This window comes from Dasypus novemcinctus, chromosome 1 (genome assembly GCF_030445035.2).
Source record: "Dasypus novemcinctus isolate mDasNov1 chromosome 1, mDasNov1.1.hap2, whole genome shotgun sequence".
NCBI classification, from domain to species: domain Eukaryota; kingdom Metazoa; phylum Chordata; class Mammalia; order Cingulata; family Dasypodidae; genus Dasypus; species Dasypus novemcinctus.
Window position 1 is genome coordinate 157,999,982 of NC_080673.1, and position 21,041 is coordinate 158,021,022.

The following is a 21,041-nucleotide window of genomic DNA, read 5'->3' on the forward strand; positions in this document are numbered from 1 at the left end:
GACATCTACATTACGCATTTAAGCTTACTTTTCTCTCCTGACATGAAGTACCTAATAAAACAAAATAAAACAATAAAAATCCTACCCTCTATGACTTATGGTACCTCACATTCCTCACAGCATATTTTATTTTTTTTCAAGTATGGGAGCATACCTTAGGTATTCTTTTGTAATCTGTTTTTATTTACTTAATAATATATCATGGCTATCTTTTGTTATTTGAAAAGACAGTTCTATAACATTATTTTTATGGCTTACATAGTGTTTCAAATATCCTAAATACAACAAAGCATTACATAGTAAAAATGCTTTTAAAAATTCATCTGTATATTTTATTCTTTGTTTAACAGCTGTTTGTGAATAAAAAGAAAACAAAAGTGAGGAAGTGAACATTCTTTGGGAATTACCAGAGGGTGGCTGGCCCTATGATCCTATGACTTATCAGCTAAACTAATGTGTCTTACCTGGGAGTGAACTTGCCCCCAGCAGGCATTTAGCAATGTCTGGATACACTTTTTTTTTTTTTTTTGCAAAACAAGCAGCATCATTTTTATTACCAATGATGATAGTATAACAGTGTGGACTGGTGAAGGAGTTGACATAATGTGATGAACATAAACACTAAGAAAACTTGAGAAAGTAAATTCCAGCCATCAAATATTTATACCAACATACCAAGCATTCTGCTCTAAAAAAACAACAAAACAAATAGAAAGCAAAAAACAAACAAACAAAAAAGGGTAGTGTCTATTGATATAGTTGTCCTATTGGGCAGATGCTTGTAGAAATGCACTTAGAAAAATTAGCAGGTATTTTGAATAAAAACACAACTACAGAAAATTTTAAAGATGAGAAAAATAAAAATAAAGCTATTTAACTCTTGGCCCATGTAGTGGCTTGACACGCATTTTTGATGGTAAGGTTATGCTAGAGGCTCTAGCAGGTGGAGGCCAGGGATGCTGCAAAACATCCTACAATGTCCATGACAGCCTCACACAACAAAGCATATGAGGTCCAAAATGTCAGTCGTGGTGTGGGCTGAGAAACCCTGCCATTTGTAATGGTGATTTTCAGTTTTTTCCTTGTGGGAAAACTTTAATAAAATGAAATCTTATAGAGGAACTCAATATATAAAAATACATATGAAATAAATGAATAACATGTATTGTTAATGTAATATGACATTATAAATTAAAATGTTGACATCTATTTTGATGAGCAAATGAATTTGAAAGGGATTATGTTAAGAATCACAGTTTTAAAATTCCAAAGCATCAATATATTTATGTGTTGTATTTTACTTGTATCAGTAGACTTCTAAAAAATAGTAAAGTACTGGGTGTTACAGTCTTACATTACCAGCCAGGAGTTAGCTCTAAAAACAAACCTAAATAACTTTGTGCCAAATAACTACCTTTATAATCAATGATACCTTTTCAGTTGTTCAGATATATGTATATAGCAGGTATTTAAAGATAGATTAAAGGAAAACATTATGTGGTATCCTGTTCTCTGCATATGTTAACCTGTCAGCAAAAGTTAATATTATAGTGGACTTAAAGGGGTAAAAATGTGTCAAAGGACACATTACTGTGTGCATTCTTTATATGCTGTGGGAAACAGTTTAGTTTTTCCTCAAAAAATTAAACATAGGACCCAACATTCCACACCTATGTACATATCACAAAGAATTGAAAACATGGATTCAAACATATATTTGTATACCAGTGTTCACAGGAACATTATTCATAATTGCCAAATGGTGGAAAACCCAAATGTCCTTCAACAGATGAAGGATAAACAAAATGTGGTACATCCATACAATGGAATATTATTCAGCCATGAAAAATAATGAAATCCTGATGCATGATACAACATAGATGAAAACACTATGAGAAGTGAAATAGGCCAGATACAGAAGGACAAATATTGTATATAACTCCATTTGTATGAAATATTAAGAACAGGAAAATTTATAGAGACAAAAAACAAAATAGAGGTTACCAGGAGCTTGGAGTAGGGAAAAACAGAGTTATTGCTTAATGGATAAGGATTTTTCATTTGGAATAATGAAACACTTCTGTAAAGAGATTGTGATGCTAGATATACACACAAAATATTTTTAAATGAAATTAGGGTAGTAAATTTATGGATCTCTTAAAGAACTTTCAGGATGCTGAAGAACACCATTTTAGCTGGTCAGAATGTTGCTTAATTTACCTCATTTTCAGAATCTGTCATTTGGTTAGTTAAGTACATCTTATCAAAGTTGGGATATGCACTGAAATTTATCCTGCACCACACCACTGTTGCACAAATTGTGAAGCTCTGGATTTTTTACAAAGGGGTTTGCAAAGCCAGCAAATCATGGTCTATAGAGTAATGAAATAACTACCTTTGCATATGGGCACTAAGGTTGTGGAAAGAATAACTGAATTTACTTTTGCTATTGGTCATTATGTTTCATCAATCAATGGATGTAAGAAATATAATTAAAATCACCTTGGTAACCTAAACATCACACTGAGTTCCTGATCCTGATCCGATGTTTTTTCCGTTATGATCATCTGGGTCAGTTTACTTCTGTTTCACATCCCATGCTGTTATTAAAGAGAGTTGAGCAATCACAAGTCAGAAGGAGAAAGAATCAAGGCACTTGAGCTGTGGGAATTGGCTGACCTTCTCAGGGGAACACTGAAACCAGTGACACAACTTCCTCTGTGGGGCCGATCTTTCCAAATTTCAAATTCCTGAGAGAATTTGATGGGCACAACTTGGATAAGATGCTAATGTACCCAAAATTACTTAGGAGAGGCCATAGGGAAGGCCACACAAATACAAGTATGGATTCCAGGAATCCACAGATTCTCTTACCTGAGAAGGGAGAGATCATTGTGAAACAGACAGGGACCCCTAAAGGTATAGGTACTCAGAGATAAGTTTTGTTGTGGCCTGTAGAAATTTATGTAACAGAGTGTTGGACTCTTTGCTAATTTAAAGATTTGGTATTTCTAGATTTCAGAGTGCTTGTGGCTAAGTAAGCTGAGGACACTGATGTCTTTGGGAGGAAAAAAATTGCTCGGCAAGAATCCCCAGAATCATCAACAAAAAGAGAGATGTCCCTGGGCAGAGCTTGGTTCAGATCTTCTGTCTTCTTGGTGAGAAGCAACAATGTACATCTCTAAGAATGACTGATCCTTGTGTTTCCTTTGTTTTCCTTGCTCAGCAGTGGTTGGTCACCTCTACAATGAATTAACACATTCACATAGAAATGTACTCATACCATGGCTGGGGTAGCCTGATATACTAAATCTTCTAAGGAATCAAAACCCCACAAAATCACAAAGCTGGATGGGTTGAGGGCATCAAGACTGAATTGCGTTTTGATTTTGTTTTTGACTCTGCATACACCAGGTATTCTTTCTGTATGTGTGAAAATATTCATATGTGGCTGATAGCAAATGAAAGTGCTATCTATAGGTCGATCCAGCTAAAGGAGAAAACATTAACTCACTATTTTTTTGAACAAAGATTTCTGTGAGGAAAATATTCATTTATCTCTCTTTTTTCAAAAATGTTTAGGATGGTTTCCATCATAGTCCAATGTATTGACATTTTGAAGGTTGGGTCAGAATATGAAAATAGGCTGTTAGTTAGAAACTATGGTGCCCTGATTCTCTGGAATGAACAGAAATCATGCTGCCAGTGTATTCATTTATGAGGGTATATGCTGGCAGGGTCATATTTGATGTCTGAGGGCAGCTTGATTCTCATTGCTTACAATATACAATCCAAGAAATCCTGAACCACATACAAGCACGCACAATAAATACAGTTACAAAGACACATGGAAAGGGCTTACTTGCAAATCTGACATCTAAGTAAGAATGCAAACTAAAATGAATGAATTACAGACATATGGTTGAGATTTTCTTATAACTTTCAGTTTTATAGTGAAGAACTCCCAAATTTAAAAAGAAATTATCTGACCTTTGTAGAACATAACTGTACAACTTATATGATCTGTATGAACAGAATATGAGAAAAAAGTGAGAAATAAAAACCTGAAAATGTTGAACCAGATTCATGTCCCTAAAATTAGAGAGATTGATGGTGTGTAGCAGTTACAAGATTAATATCGGTATTACTTAGTGAAGTTTGTTTGAAGAATGGGCCTATTGATTGTTTGGCCTCTAGGCTGTACCCTTAATCCATGTTATATATATCAACCAAAGAAACTGATAGGATATGATGGATAGATCAGTGTAAATCAGGACAAATAAGTACATAGATTATTCTTCCTTAGCTAATACTTAGAGAATACTTACCACAACAAGGTAAAAAGAATACATATTATTTTCATAGCTGACACCAAAATGTATCTTAGGTAGTCTACTATGTTTAGGAAAATACTTTGATATTTGAAGGGGAACTCCTGAGGGTATGAGACACTGTCTTAATTTTCCAGGGCTGCTATGAGAAATACCACAAGCTGATTGCTTAAACAGGGAGTTACTGTTTCACAGTTTGGAGGCTTAGAAGCCCAACATCAAGATATTGCCAGGACATGTCTTCTCCAAGAATCTGTCGTGTTCTGGTGATGATTTTCCAAAAATCCTTCATCTCATGGCAACTGTCTTTTCTTGTCTCTTTCTCTGGTTTTTACTTCTGTGTCCAATTTCCTCGCTTATAAGGACTTGAGCCAATATTGTATTAAGGTCCACCCTCATTCAAATTGGCCACACCTTAACTAAGAATGTCTTCAAAGGCCCCTTTACAAATGGGTTCACACCCACAGGACCAGGGGTTAGGACTTGAATATGTCTTTTGTGGGGGACATGATTCAATTTCTAACAGACAAGGATGAATAAGAAAATAAAAAGATAAATTATCAGGTGAGAATTTGAAAGAAATATGTGTATGGGTAAATAAAACAGTTGGGCAGCAAAAAAATAAATTTAAGAACACTTAATAAATTTTAAATTTTATGCATTGCTATAATACATTTTTCTCTATGTAAACCAAATCTGACTCATACACACAAACACACACACAGAATAAAGCCTTGTGTAAATTGTTAGTTATTAATCTTGGAAATAAGGCAAAGGGCTGAATTCCCATCATAACAGCATTCATGGAGTAGTACTGTGTAAATTGAAACAATGTAGGAAAAGCAGACCTTCAAAGACAGAGAAGACCAAACCTATGTAGCCCTCTGGGAATCCTCAGCAATCCTCAGAATGGAATGGTGTTGGACTCCCATAAATCATGGATTATGGGTTTAAGTCACTCTACCTAGATCTTAAAGGGCAGAACAACCTTAGCTAACATTAAATGTTAGAAATCTATATGACGGGCACTATGCTAAGTATCAGATATGCTGCATTAGTTTCCTATTGTTGCCAAAATAAATTACCGCAAATTTAGTGGCTTAAAACCATACAAATTTATTATTTTTCAGTTCTGGAGGCCAGAAGTCATAAAATCCAGATGCTGGCAGGGCTGTGTTCCTTCTGGAGGGTTCAGTGGAGAATCAGTTTCCTTGCTTTTTCCACTTTCATAGGCTGCCTGCCTTCCTTCACTAATGATACCGTTTCCATTTTCAAAGTGCATGACTCCAACCTCTGCTTCCATCCTCATATCTCCTTACCTTCTTACCCTCCTGCTTTTTTAAAAATAAAAACCCTTGTGATTCCACTGGGCTTTTCCAGGTAATCTAGAATAATCTCCCCATCTCAGACCCTTAAATTAATAGATCTGCAAAGACCCTTTTGCCATTAAAGGTAACATACGGAATTTTTGTGGGAGGATACATTATTTTGCCTACTACACATGCATTATTTAATTTATTCTTTATAACAGTTCTTTTTTTATAATGCAATTTTTTATACCAATTTCAAAGATAAGGAAACTGACACTTGATCCGGTTAAGTAATATTTCCAAATTTACATAGTTTGTAACTGGTAATACTGGAATTCGTGTACAGCTATTCTAGACCCCAGAGCCTGAGCTTGCCTATATTCAGGAGAGACGAATCTAATCAGAGCACAAATAGGTAAAATATATTTTCAGAGCAAATTTAGATATTTGTAATTTGGGACATCCTTTACTCAATTAATATTAACATATAATGATGGGGAATTTTCTAAGATATTTACCAAAATATCAGAGTTTGTTTTTAATACTGTCAGGTCTCAAAAGGTAAAGCTATTGTCTGTTGTTTTTTTAAAAATAGTTAGCTAGGATATGCTGCACCCTCTCTCATTTAGGATCATAATTTTTACCATTTTTCTAGAAATATAAATATCTCACATCAGGGAAATGTTTAAATTTTACAGAAAGCATTATGAAAATCACCAGGAGGAAGAAAGTTCAAACTACTGCTTATTCATTTTAGGGTAAGTTGGTAAAAAGCTACCCTGTTCTTGGTTTGTGATGTTCCATGAACAGAAGAGACATTATGAATTGGCAATGAAGCAAGGAATAGGGAAAAAGAAAACTGTTATTATGTACATACACAAGTTCTATGCCTGCTATGTAGTAGGTGCTCAATTAATTGTAGCTATAGTTATTTTTAAACTTCCTGCTTCTAAGGAAATAAATAAACCACTAGGGTTATAAAAGTAACATATCATCATAGTTAAAATATCTGGAAAATATAAAAAAGCATAAATAAAAGAATTAAAAAGAACCATAATCTCATGACCACCATCTCACTGAGTAATTTCTTTTTCTCTAAGTATGTTGTTTAATAAAGTTGAAAAACTATAGTAACAACTTTATTTGCTTCTTTTTGGTTACTCTTATAGATATGAATTTTCTTAAGGATTCTATTATATAGGTATTCCATGATTTATTGAACTATCCCTTTATTGGGATTAAATAGCATTCATATAGCTATTCTTATGTATTTTTTACCCCATGCTTCTTCTTTCTGTCCCCTTTCTGTATTTTAGACTTAGTGTTGAATGTTAACGATATGAGTCTCTGCAATCTCAGTCAGCCTTTTTCAGGTAATTAGCTGCATACCAAATACTGTGTAAATGGGCTCATTATTATTCATTTCTGTTGGGCCAGCGTGATTCATGAACCACTTTGTGAACATGAAAAGCAGTTCATAAATCACAGCAGAAGGAAAACAAACAATAAAAATAGAAACAAGGTAAATGTAATTAACAGACCCTTAGTCAAAGATCTAGTACTAGGCATGTGTTACCATGAAAGTCTCACAGAGTTTTAAGAGAGACTATTTCCCCTTAATCATGTCACTTTAATCATATGTTCGTACCATATTTAATATTTCTTAGTGTTTTAGTCTCTTAGACTGCTTAAAGCAAATAACATGAAATGGGTTGGCTTAAACAATGGGAATTTATTAACTTACAGTTTGAGGCCAGGAAAATGTCCAAATCAAGGCCTCATTAAGATAGTGCTTTTTTCCTGAAGAACAGATACCAGCACTCTTGGACTCCTCTGTCACATGCCAGGTCCTCTGCAATCCCTGGGGCATAGGCCCCACACTCTGAGAACAATGGGGTGGAAACACTCTTCCTAACAGCAGGGAAGAAGGCCCGCCATCTCCAAGTGCTGGGGCAGACTCACCCTTTCCACATACATGGATGGGCCTTCTCTGTTGGCACAAGAAGATGTCTTTGGTTCATTCCTTAGCTTCCACAGTTCTGCCCTTGAAGTGATTTTCCTTCAATCTGTCCCTTTTCTGTCCCTTTTAATCCAGGCTGGCAGGGATTCTGTTCATACAGATCTCACAAAAATCTTTTCTGTTTTGCATGCAGTACACAGGGGTCCAAACCATCAAACAAAAGAACTTTCCACAGATCTCTCCTGGAAACTGCATTTCCAATCCTGACTTGTGCTGAAATGGCTGACTGGATCCATGTTCAGTTAAACCCTCACATGGAGCCCTATTCTTTTGGGACTAACTTTCTGGGAACAAAATATTTCAAACCATCAGTTTCTGATTTCTTTGTGTCCGAGAGTTCAGTTCTCAGCTTATCCCTGTCCTCTCACATTTCACTATAAGTTGCAAGGAGAAACACATTTAGCTTGGAAATCTCCTCAATTTAAATGTCCAAGTTCATCGTTTCCAAGTTCTTCCTTCCATCCAACTTCAGAACTCAATATTGCTAAGTACCTGCTAATTTAAATTAAAGATCACATTTTCTCCAGTTTCCAATAGCATATTTTAACATTTACTTCTAAGGCCTCATTAGACCTTTAGCATCCATATTTCTACCAGAAGTCTCTTTAAAGCAATCTAGGCTTTTCTTTTCTATTAAGCCTATAAAATTATCCCAGTCATCCCAACCTCTATGCATTGTACAATTCAAAAGCCATTTCCACAGTTTTGGTATTTGCAGTAGCAGCACCCTACTCCTGGTACCAAAATATGATTTCATTTCCTAGGTTGCTTAAAGTAAATACCATGAAATGGGTTATGTTAACCAGTGGGAATTTATTCATTCACAATTTTGAAGCTGGGCAAATGTTCAAGTCAAGGCCTCATCAAGGCAATACCTTCTTTCTGAAGACCAAGTGTTGGTGACCCTTGGTTCCTCTGTCACATGGTAAGGAACATGGCAGTGCCTGCTGGTCTTTTTCTTCTCTTCCAGGTTTCATTGCTTGCATCTTTGAATTTAATTCTCTTATAGAAGACTCCAGTAATGGGAAAAGACCCATCATGAATGAAGTTGGTCATAATACCTTAATACCTTAAGTAAAGCAGCCACATCAAGTGGTCCTACTTACAATGGGTCCATACCCACAGGGATGAATTAAATTTAAGAACATATTTTACTGGGGTATATACAGCTTCAAACCACCACGTCTAGTAATCACATTAGTAAAATACAGAGTAGGAGGCAGAAAAATAAAGCTAGCCCCTTCAGATCAAAGCATCTTTATTCTTATCATCTTGATCGTCAGGAATTTCTATAGTTGACAAACTCTGAGGAAAAACAATAGCAAGGTGTGGGGAGCCACCCGCTGTGAGGTCTGTTTACAGCCTCTCACAACATGGCGGAGTTCACAAATCTGCCCTGTCATTTCCTTATTCTTCTCCTCCCTGCTTCTTTGTTCTCCCCCTCCCACCACTACTCAGGTGACCACAGCAATACGCATGCTCAAGGCGCGAAACTCCGCAGACCCGGTGTGAACTGTCGGCCAATTCCCTCCTTGGATGTCTGCCACCCACAAGACCAGCCTATCACCTATGTACACGTTCCCTTCCCTCTCTATATATTCCCATGTTCTACCCCCAATAAACGAGGCTTGATCAGAACCCTGTCTTGCCTCCATTCTTCTCTCGACTCCTGCCCCACCCTGCTTCTTCCCACAGGTCCCTGGACTCGCCCCCGCCAGCCGGGCAAGTGGCGCCCACCATTGTAGGCGGGACCCGGGGGAAGAAGCAAGCCGGTACACAAAGGAAAACCTGCGCAGGTGGTTTTTGTAAATAAGGAAGACCTGAGAATTCTTGGGCGGAAGACCTGAGCTTTCAGCTTGGGTGGAGGAGACCTTCAGGGAACTGCCTATTCCCTAGAAGATGTCTCGGTAAGTGATCGGCTACAATGGGGCAGGGCTCCTCTAGTAACACTTCCCTTTTCCTATTCGGCCTGCAGGCCTTAAGACGAGAGGAGTAAAGGTTAATTTTAAAAAACTCCCTAAATTCTTTGCCTTCCTCCAAAAATTTGTCCCTGGTTCCCCCAAGAAGGTTCTTAGTCCGCCGCTTTCTCTTTCCCCTCCTATACAAGATAATGAAGCCCTCTGCCCTCAGCCCACACCTCCTTTTCCTCAGGCTGCAAGACCTTCTAGCCACTCCGAAAGTTCCCCTTCTTCAACGAAGAAAATAGCTCAAACTTATGTCCAAAACCTAGGACTACACCCTCAAAAAGTACTCCCCCTGCTTCCCAAGCTCCGGCTCCTTTAAACAATCAAATAACTCATTATCCCCCGCTAGACACTGGCTAAAACCCCCGGAGCCTAACTCTCTCACTGCCGCGCCTTCTACACCTCCCTTTTCAGCCCCACTTATTAACTCTCTCACTGCCGCGCCTTCTACACCTCCTCTTTCAGCTCCACTTAGGGCAATTGTCCTTAATCACCACCCATTCACTCCTCTTCACTTCTTTCCAGTAAATTACCACAATGAGATTCTCCTCCCTTTTAGGCACTTTGGCATCATAAAACCATTGCTCACCTTCCTAAAGCCGTTCAAAAATATAGTCTTAATAGCCCCTGTGCTCATGTGTTATTAAACAGCATTTCTCCTGCTCACAATACACCTACTGATTAGAAAAATCTAGCCCTTCCTATTTTAACCCCTGAACATTTTATTACCTAGAAAACTCTCTATTATAATAAAGCCAAAAGTGTAGGTACCCACAACATTACTAATGGAATAACAGTCATTCCTCCAAGTGCTTTAAAAGGTGAGGAGCAATAAACTCTTCCAAAAGTTCAGGCTAGCTGTCCCCCCGCCCCCCCAACTTTGAACAATGTTTAACCATAACTAAACTAATAACAATGTTTCCAAGCACAAGCTTGCATGTTATAGGCAACATGGATTCCGGAAGAAATCTTAAGAAGTTATATTTAAAATGTCATATAATAGAGAACTTAAAAGCAGCTATACCAAGAAAGTAAGAATTATGAGTTAATTGTAAATATTTAAAATGTCATATAATGGAGAACTTAAAAGCAGCTATACTAAGAAACTAAGAATTATGAGTTAATTGTAAACTGTATGTTTCTGTTACTGTGTTGTGATTGTTCTGTGTTTGTCTGTTCGTTCAATGTCAGTGTATATTTTGATACCTCCGGATGGTAAATATAAATTAATAAAAATTTATAAAAGAGTCTATCCAAATGGCCAAAAATTAAATAAGCGCTTATATTAAAACTTAAGTTTATTATATTAATACATAAGTTTAAATGTTAATAAGATATCTACAATAATAAAAATTGTAAGTCTTGATTAACAAAATTACTATGCCTTTTCATAAAAAAGGTTGTTCTTGCCTAGATTGAAATGAATAACTTATCTTTCTTCACAGGATAATATGAAGGATGCAAAACTTAAATGAATATTTGTTTAAAAGTTTGTGAAAATGCTAACTGCAATTTAATACATTTTGCAAAAAGGCGTATTTTGTCCTAAAGTAGGATGGCTAATTTTCATAAACTCTTGAAACTTAATTTGCATGTGGCAAGTTGTAGAAGGTATTGTGATAACTTTAAGTAAGGGAATGTGTTCTGTAAAGATAAAATTTGTCTAAAAATGATATAGTCTATATGGTTATAAATAATTATAAAACGTCTTATGAAGCATTGTTTACATTAAAGTGTTTAAGTGGCTAATTCCAAAAGGTCATTATTAAACAAACCTGAATTAATAATAATAATAATATAATAATAATAAAAGGTAATTTTATTACAGGAAAGATTGGCAGCAACCAGCCTCCCCTGCCAACTTGCTTCTAGAAAACTGTTTCTGATATTGCATGCTACTAAGTATTTAAAGTAAAGAAAAGTTCATTATTTTAATAAGCTTGTTTAGTGTTCACGGTATTATGTTATAAAAGGTTTGCTTCATAACTTTGTATGTAGGTTATATGGAATGTGTTTTTATTATTAAGGAAACAGAAGATGATTTTGTCCTGAGATAAAATGATTGATTATTGGAAAGAGTAGAGTGTGGGACAAAACCTGACTGAATACTGAAACTGCAGAAGGTTGGTGGAAAAGAAATTTTTACAGTTAAAGTTAAATAAAATTTAATGGGTCTATCTATAAAATTTTAAAGGCTTTAGTATAAAGTAGTATGCTGATGCAAAGTTAAAAATGTTTATTCTTTCTCAAGGCCTCTCATCATTAATCTGTTTTGGTAAAAGTTCTTATCCTCAATAGTCAGTATACAAAGAAAGTCTGTCTTATCAAAATAGCTTCTTGTGCTTATCGTTTCCTCAGTGTTCTAAGAAGGAAACTTTTATCTCTTTTAAAGGAACATAATGTTCAAAACTGCTTTCTCAAAACCTAATCCTGAACAGTGGCCTTTTATTCCAAACTAATTATAAGAGATTTGTTCTTTTACCTTAAAGGAAAAATTGAATAAAATAATTAAGTTCATTTAATATGTTATAAGTTAAATGAAGGTGTTTTACAGTGTTATAAAATTAACAAGTTTTTCTTCCCTTGAACCCTCTATTAATTAAAGTTGTATGAATAAAAGGTTTCTATAAATGCTTAAAAGTGTATAAAGTTACCAATATTTCAGCATAATATTAAAGAGAAGTACAATGTGGTTATTTATGGTTTTAATTATTATAAAAGAGTGTGTGTCACAGAAACAACCTCTTATCATAGATTAAAGTAACAACACTAGTATGCAACAATCCCAAACACTGCTAGTTTGTTGCAAAAAGTTAAAGTCCAGCTGTATTGCTATCACTTTGTTTTAAAACTTGCTAAGACTTTCTTTAGTGTCGTCTTACACAAATCAAGCCAGCTGCATTCCTCTATCTGTAAAAAACCCAACAATAAACTTTTGCAGTGCTTTTCAAGGCTATGTGCATAGCCCAACCATCTTGTACAGTATTTGCTGATAGTAATAGTAATAAAAAAGCAGCATACATTACTTTTCAAAAAGAACAGGTTTAGCAAACTCCTTATTCATCTGCTCAATGCACAGAGTTTTCAGCCATCATTAAAATTTTACAAATGTTTTAAGAGCCCTTGAACATTGTCTCTGACTCTAAATATGTAAGTCTTACTGTCAAGCATATTGAAACAGCTCATATCTTTGCTACTGATGAGTTATCTCAACTTTTCACTGACTTGCAATATCTTATTAGGTTAAAACAGCATCTTATTTACATTACTCATATACACTCTCATACCTCTTTGCCTGGTCCTATGACAGCAAATAATGCAAGGGCTGGTTTATTAGTAGGATGTTTGCAGGATGCCATTAAATATCATACATTAACTCATATTAATACTAAGGGACTTAGACATAAATTTCCTCATTTAACAAAACATCAAGCTTAAGAAATTATACCTGTCCCACCAGTGGACCCTTAACTACAGTGCCTTTTCAGGCTGGAACTAATCCCAGAGGCCTGACTCCTAATCAATTAAGGTAGATGGATGTTACTCACATACCACCCTTTGGTAAACTACAATATGTTCATGTTTATATTGACACTTATTCTCATTTTATGTGGGCTACTGCTCAAAGTGGGGAACGGTTTCATCATGTTCACTCACACCTCTGGTCTGCTTTTGCTGTAATGGGATGCCCTCTGAAAATTAAAACTGATAATTAACCTTACATTAGTAAATCCTTTGAATCTTTCTGTTTAAAATATGGTATTGAACATGTTACCAGCATTCCTTATAATCCTAAAGGTCAAGCCATAGTTGAATGCAGCCATCATAGTCTAAAAACTATGCTTTTAAAACAGAAAAGGGGGAGATGATGTTATTATAACACCAAAAGATTAATTAGCAAAAGCTTTATTTCCTTTAATTTTCTTAATGTTTATAATTCATTAACACCTGTGGAATGTCACTTTGGAAAATGTCAAACATCTACAGTAGGCACAGGAAATGAAGATCAACCAATATTCTAGAAAGATATTTTAAGCAATGAATGGAAAAAAGGGCAGGATTAAAGTAAGAGGGTGAGGCTATGCTCCTATCATTTCAGAAAATGGAAAACAAATTTAGTTATCTGCGAAAAGGATTAAACCCCAGAATGAAGAGATGGAGTCTTCTACAACTTATGATGATGGTGATCGTAAGTAATAAAGAAGCTGCCAGTAATTACACTTATTAGGCCTATATACCTAACCCCCCATTACTTAGAGTGTTAACCTGGAAAAATCCATTCTTTCATATATATCTGAATAAAACCCATATATTCCCTATACCAATTGATAATCAATTGCCAATTAAACCCTATAAAGAAAAAGAATTGATAATCTCATAATACCATTTGATTATCAACCCTTATGCATTAGTAACCATCCTTCCTGTATGTAGGTTAAAAATCGGGCCATAATTATCTTTAAAAATAATAATACTCAGTTTATTGTGACTTTATTTCCCTCTTCCAATTTATTCATAACCAAAAATCCTACTTATGATTGTCTGCAAAAAGACAGTAGGAATAAAGAAGGATGGCAAGAGTGCCATATAGGAAGAGGATCTGTCATTTTTTAATGATTCCTATGGAAGAGTGTGGGAAAGTGCCCCTATTGGGAGTCCCATTGAATATAATGACAGATTTATTTGGCATGGTCTAAATAGTAAAGGACAACAAAAAATTTTTACTAAAAATTATTTTTGGAAACAGAACGGGAAATGGATCCCTTCTCCATGGTGTAATATTACATCTATACATAAACAAAAGAATTTGTGGAAAGTTTTTCTAGGAATATCTCCTACTATAGAATGGATTGGGAATAATAGTAAGAATGGTCAATATCTGCATTTAAATCAAATTTATCATCTTCAGGCATGTGTAAGAGATCCTTATATGTTTGTGGCTGGAAAATTAACTATAACCCAAAAATGCTCTATTCTATAAAAATGAGGTCTTGCATCCTAGTAGCCATTACCCCGCAACTAACATACTATGGAGAAGGCAAACTAAAAATTTTACTATCGCCATCTGTGTCAAAGAGAGCCACCTTCCTCCCTGTATTGGTAAAAAATTAGCATCACAGGTTCAGTCGCTGCAGCTGCCACAGCAGGTGGTGCTCTTGGTCATGGCCTCATCAGCTTGCAATACTTTAAACAACAATGACAAATTAGCCTAGAATCCAGTGCGCAGTCTCTTGACTCTCTGCAGCGGCAACTAACATCCCTCGCCCAAGTAGTCCTTCAAAACTGCAGGGCCCTTAATTTACTCACAGCTGAAAATAGGGGGAACCTGCCTTTTCCTCCAGGAGGAATGCTGCTAATATATATATGAATCTGGTATTGTTGAGCAAAATGTTAAGAAATTGTGAGAATTGCGGGAAGGAATACTGCCCTCCCAATCAACTTCCTCATCTGCCTGGCTCACCTCCCCCCTCGTAACGTGGCTAGGTCCCCTCCTCAGCCCCCTAATCACTTTCCTTTTAATCTGTGCATTTGCGCCTTGCCTCCTTAAATTTCTCCAAGAAAGGATGAAGCAAATTTCTGTCCACGTGATGTATCTTGCCGCTGTTCGTCAATACCAGCCTATCCGGACCGAAGAACAAACAACCAACCTTTGAAAATGCAAATTTCTTATGTTGTTTCATTTGCTATCCTGTACCCTAATAGCATTTCTTTGCCTGTTTTCCCCTTACAGTCACCACCTCCCTTATCACGGCTTAACCTTCTCTGTTTAATCTGTATCACTGAACGGCTTCCGCAAAGATCTAGCGGCTCGAACGAGCAATGGGCACCCTGGCCTGACAAGACCGGGGTGGGTGTGGCCACACCCACCAATCTCAGTACATCATGCTTGTCATACACGGTCTATGAGGGCTCCCCATTATAGCTTGCTGTAATTGCAGGCCATTTGTCGCTGAGGCGCTGGTCTGGTTAGCCAATGATGGCCAACTGGGCTGACCCATCAGTCAACCTAAGACAGGGATGTGGCCTTTTGCTGCCATGATTCCCAATGACGGGTAAGATTGATCGCATGCCGGGTAAGACGAATCGCTTACCGGGTGCAGCCCCGACCTAAGACAGGCACAGCCCCCCTTTCAGCACGGGAGCACCTTGCAGCCGCATGCCACTACTGAAAATAAGCCCTGCTCTATCATGAGCCATCACCGGCTGTTCCTTTCTTCAATTCATAACACATTAAACAGAGAAGGGGGACCTGTGGGGAGCCACCCGCTGTGAGGTCTGTTTACAGCCTCTCACAACATGGCGGAGTTCACAAATCTGCCCTGTCATTTCCTTATTCTTCTCCTCTCTGCCTCTTTGTTCTCCCCCTCCCGCCACTACTCATTTGACCACAGCAATACGCATGCGCAAGGCGCGAAACTCCGCAGACCCGGTGCGAACTGTCGGCCAATCCCCTCCTTGGACGTCTGCCACCCACAAGACCAGCCTATCACCTATGTACACATTCCATTCCCTCTCTATATATTCCCATGTTCTACCCCCAATAAATGAGGCTTGATCAGAACCTTGTCTTGCCTCCATTCTTCTCTCGACTCCTGCCCCACCCTACTTCTTCCCACAGGTCCCTGGACTCGCCCATGCCGGCTCGGGCAGCAAGGCCGTAAACAATAGGAAGGGATCTAGAAATGAAATGAAAATAAAAGCAAAAGCCAAAGGAAGTGTTTACTTCAGATGGAATGCCATGACTTGGCAATCAGTAAATAAAGAATAATTGAACACAGTAAAACTCAAGGATTTTGACAGAATTAAGAGGTAAAGCAAACTGATGGATATTCTCTCACAGTTATTTTTGGTCTTATTTGCAAAACTGCTTTAGTGCTTTGCCATGTGCTTATTTCTCCCAGAACAGAGCTGGCAAAGTTAATCAGAGTAGCCTTGAAATGGTATTCCTAGAGTTCATTAAGATTCAAGAGAGATACTCATTAAAACACTTCATTGTCTTAGGACAATGGCTTTATGTTGAGAAGAAGCAAACAAACAAAAATAAATGCAAATAAGGCAGAAGTAAAAATTGAGAACAATCCCCAGCTCCTCATAGGAAAAATAACAGGGCTTGGGATACCATGCATTTTTTTCTATTTTGGAGGTACTAGAGATTGAACCTGGGACCTCGTACATGTGAGGCATGTGCTCAATCACTGAGGTACACTGGCTCCACTCTTTTTCTTTCTAAATAACTATAAAGAAGAAAAATATTCTGAATTCAGTAGGAAGAAAATATTACTTCTTACAACAACTAGCACTGTGGTATATTTCTTTTTGTGTTTCTCCCTCATGTCTATGGGTTTTTGCATGTTTGTAACCATGTTTAAGATTATTTATCCCTTTCAATTTTAATTTCATAAACATTTTATTCTTTGGCATTGGATTACAAATTTTGTACTAGGAAACAACACTTTATGGTGGACATTTAGGAGGTTTTTAATTTATCAGTTTAAAAGAAGGCTAAAATAAACATTTTCATGAATATATAAATTTTCCCATATTTTGAGTATTTTTTAGGATAGAAACTCATAAGTGGTATTACTAGATCTGAAGATATGAAAATTTTTATTATTTCTCACAACATATATGGCCAAAGCACTTAATTTAAAAATTGTACTATATTGTAATGCAAGGGTATCAATTTCACTTCACTCCTGCTGAACTGGAATATAGTATGGTTTTTGTTAATTGAATAAAGGAAAATGATACTTTCAATTTGATAATTAAATTTAAAAATTTTGAATATTAGCACAGTGAAATGTTTTTAATATTGTTTGAGTTGTATTTGGAATCATTCTTTTTTCTAGAGAATAAAATCATTCATGATGTGTAAGTTTGTGATAAAAGGAAGACCGGTAATAGAATTTTAAGCAAATATAGGGCAGGAATGAAGATAGTACCATTAGGGATTAATCTTTCTGCTATCTTATTTTGATAATTAGATGAATATATGTGTAAACATACACCTCTATATTAATACAACATTATTTCTTATATATAAACACAATATATACAAACATACATGTAGTGTGCAATTTCAACACTTAAAGTATAATTCTAACAATGCCATTATTTTCCATTGGAGATATACACACACACACACACACACACACACCAGAGTAGGGGATTGAACTTGGGACCTCACATGTGGGAAGCTGGTGCTCACCAACTGAGTCATATCACCTTCCCTGAGTTGTTTTTTTTTGTTTGTTTGCTTCTTTGTTTTTAGGAGGCACCGGGAACCAAACCCAGGACTGCCCATGTGGGAAGCAGGCCCTCAATCACTTGAGCCACGTCTGCTGCCCTCCATAGGATATTAATAATGCATATTTATCTATTTTTATATCCATTTGCTTGCAAATACATTATTTATAGTCTGTGGTAGATTAAATCATGTCTCCAACAAAAGACGTGTTCTTAATCTGTATTCCTTTGGGTATGAATCCATTTACAAATACCTCCTTTGGAAGATGTTAGTTAAGGTATGGCCAAAGTGAATCGGGTGGTTCCTTTTTTAAAGATGTATTTTTTATTTATTTCTCTTCCTCTCCTCTCCGTCCCCCTGTCCCCTTCGCCCCCCCCCCCCCAGTTGTCTGCTCTTCTGTGACCGTTTCTATCCTTATCAGTGGCACCGGGAATCTGTGTTTCTTTTTGTTGCATGTGGTAGGCAGACGCCCTATCCATTGGGCCAAGTCTGCTTCCCAGGGTGGTTCTTAATCCGTATTTCTAGAGGCTTTATAAAGAAAAGAAATTCAGATGCAGTCAGACAGCAATAACCCCAGGAAGAAGCCAGAAGTCAGTGGAAACCAGAAGAGCAGCCACAAGATTGCAATGTGACAGGAAGCAGAGATGCATGCTAAAGAACTCCAAAGGCTGCACAAGCCAGCATAAGAACACTACAGACTTTGGGGAGAAAGGATGGTCTTGCCAGTGCTTTGATTTAGGACTCCTAGCATCTGAAACCATGAGACAATAAATTCCTGTATTTAAGCAAACCATTGTGTGATGTCTGTCAGAGGAGCCCTGGCAAACTAAGACATAGTCATCACCAAGAAGGCTGTGATTGGTTTCTTAAAATAAATGAAGAAATAAATTACACAATTCACAGAACTACTGTGAATTATTTGCTCTTTTAGAGCAGTACTTTCTTTTTAAACAAAGTTTTAGTTATTGGAAATTGAGAGTCAATAAATTGAATTTCATCTTCCCTTTTCTACAATCACCCTTCAAACAAATGAAAAAAAAACAAAACAAAAAACAAACTAGATGAAATACATGAATATATTGAACTCACAAAGGATACATGGGCATATATATGAATTGCTGAAGTTGAAATATACTCTCCTTAATAAGGGAAATGCTATATAGAACTTTCCCATTTCATATTAAATATAGAGTGATTTTGCTAAACATTACTTAAATGTTTAAAAATAATGAGGTTTATGGATATCTGAATATTTCAATGAATTCTAGTAATTAATTACACTGAAAGACTTTTTTTTAGTACCTTGTTCATTTAAATGAATAAACAAATGGTGCAATCCTATGACCCAAAAAATTGCATAATTAAAGCTACATTTAAGTGGAGACTAGTATCCTACTAAGCAAATTAGGAATGTGGTATACCCAATAAATATTACTCTTAAATTTTAATTATTTATTAAGAAATCACTGTGCAGGAAAAATATGGAATCTTACTTTAATATTACATAATAACTTGGGTTTAAAATACAAGGAGGTCTCATAGAAAAGGATTCTTGAATTTTGTATATTTTTATATACAAAAGAGGCTTTATAAAGAAAAGAAATTCAGATACTGTCTGAATTTCTTTATATATATTTGAGTGCAGTTTATTATCTTACTATTTATGAATCTTCTATTAATTAGAAGATTAATAGATGAAAAGAAATTTATTGGAACACATTTAGAACTTACAATATCACTTACGTAAATAGAAGGTATTTTGGAAAGAAGGAAGTATAAACAACATTCCCCTCTTAAGAGTTATTTACTAAAATTTCACATTCAAATTTTCTACCCCAAAAGTGTTCTATTTAATAGATAAATTTAAATGGTACGTATAATTCTGGAAATAGAAATATAGGAGTGGAAGGAACAGTGCTAGGCACTTTGCATACTTTATCTCATCAAGTCGTCACAGCATCCTTCTATGTTCAGAATTGCTAGGTCAGAAGAGAAATCCCTTATACCAAAGGAGAGAAACATTTTATGCTTTATAGGGAAAATCTGAGAAAGACTTTGCAATGAGCCAAAAAGATTAATGAGTGTCTTGTCTAGTGGTCAGGATTCTCCGACCTTTCATTGCCTTTGAGCTATTTTACAACTCTGTACTGTTGCAGAAAAATGATAGTAATGCAAACAGATTCTTCTTCAAAGAATTGCAAATTGTCCGGTAGAACGCAATGGGTTATTGCCCTGTAGATATTGACCAATTTTACCAGTTTGATTCAATTTCTAAATTCTTTTCAGTATGTTATATGTTTGGTTTGACACTTGGATTTTCTTTTAACTAATTGTAACATCACATTACTTCTGTCATTAACTAGTGGGTTAATTAAAAGCTTTGACATGTTTGTTTTATATTTAATATCATGAGTCATGATCTTAATTTTTTAAAATTATTAACCTAAAACAGTGTTAGAAGTCATACACCGAAATGCCTAATGGATTTACCTAAGCAAATCAGGTAAAATGTATTGCCAGGGAAGTGCACTTTATAGGAAGCTTAAACACAGCCATATATCTTTTTGGGTCCCAGAGGCAAAACCCAAAAAGCAACAGAAGATAAGTTTGCTGACTCTGTTTCTCTATTTTTTCCCTCTCTGATGATTTTTTGTTTTATTTTTGTTTTCGTTTTTCTTCTAGCCAATAAGTTATTCTCCATTGGTGACAGCAATTTTTGGGAATTTTGTTTCCTTGCCTGGTCTTTTAATGATCTCTGTAAATGGGTTAATGCATGATAGTGTTCTATACCCCCTTGGGACTTAGTTTTGTTAGTGTTTTTTGTTTGTTTTGTCTATTTGTTTATCTTGAGATAACTCAATTAAGAATCATGTACTCACTGGAATAGAAAACAGCTGTTTGTTGTCTGGACCATGAGTTTTTGTGTTTTTATGTTTCTCTTGACCTGTGGCAAGATGTAGATCTGGAGTTATAAGCTCTCTTTAAGAGTCTGTAATTCAGAAAGGCCTTTACCTTTCATTGCATGAGTGTAAAATATTTTCCTATCTCCAGGGTATTCATAAATTATATTATAAAGTCTCTTAAAATGAAAGAGCCTATCCTGATTGGTTTATTTAAATAAGTACTATATGAATCAAATATTCTAAAATTCCTAGAAAATAAGGAAAA

At 36.0% G+C, this 21,041-nt stretch overlaps 1 protein-coding gene and 1 long non-coding RNA gene across 2 annotated transcripts in view; one reads left to right on the forward strand and one right to left on the reverse strand.

Annotated features, from left to right (window-relative positions):
• GABRB1 (gamma-aminobutyric acid type A receptor subunit beta1) overlaps positions 1-21,041 on the reverse strand; it is a 454,973-nt gene that overhangs the window by 108,624 nt on the left and 325,308 nt on the right. The gene's annotated exons all lie outside the window — the stretch shown is intronic.
• LOC131278753 (uncharacterized) lies at positions 9,291-16,187 on the forward strand. Its single transcript, XR_009186176.1, has 2 exons — positions 9,291-9,568; positions 11,653-16,187. It is a non-coding gene; the product is annotated as an uncharacterized lncRNA (long non-coding RNA).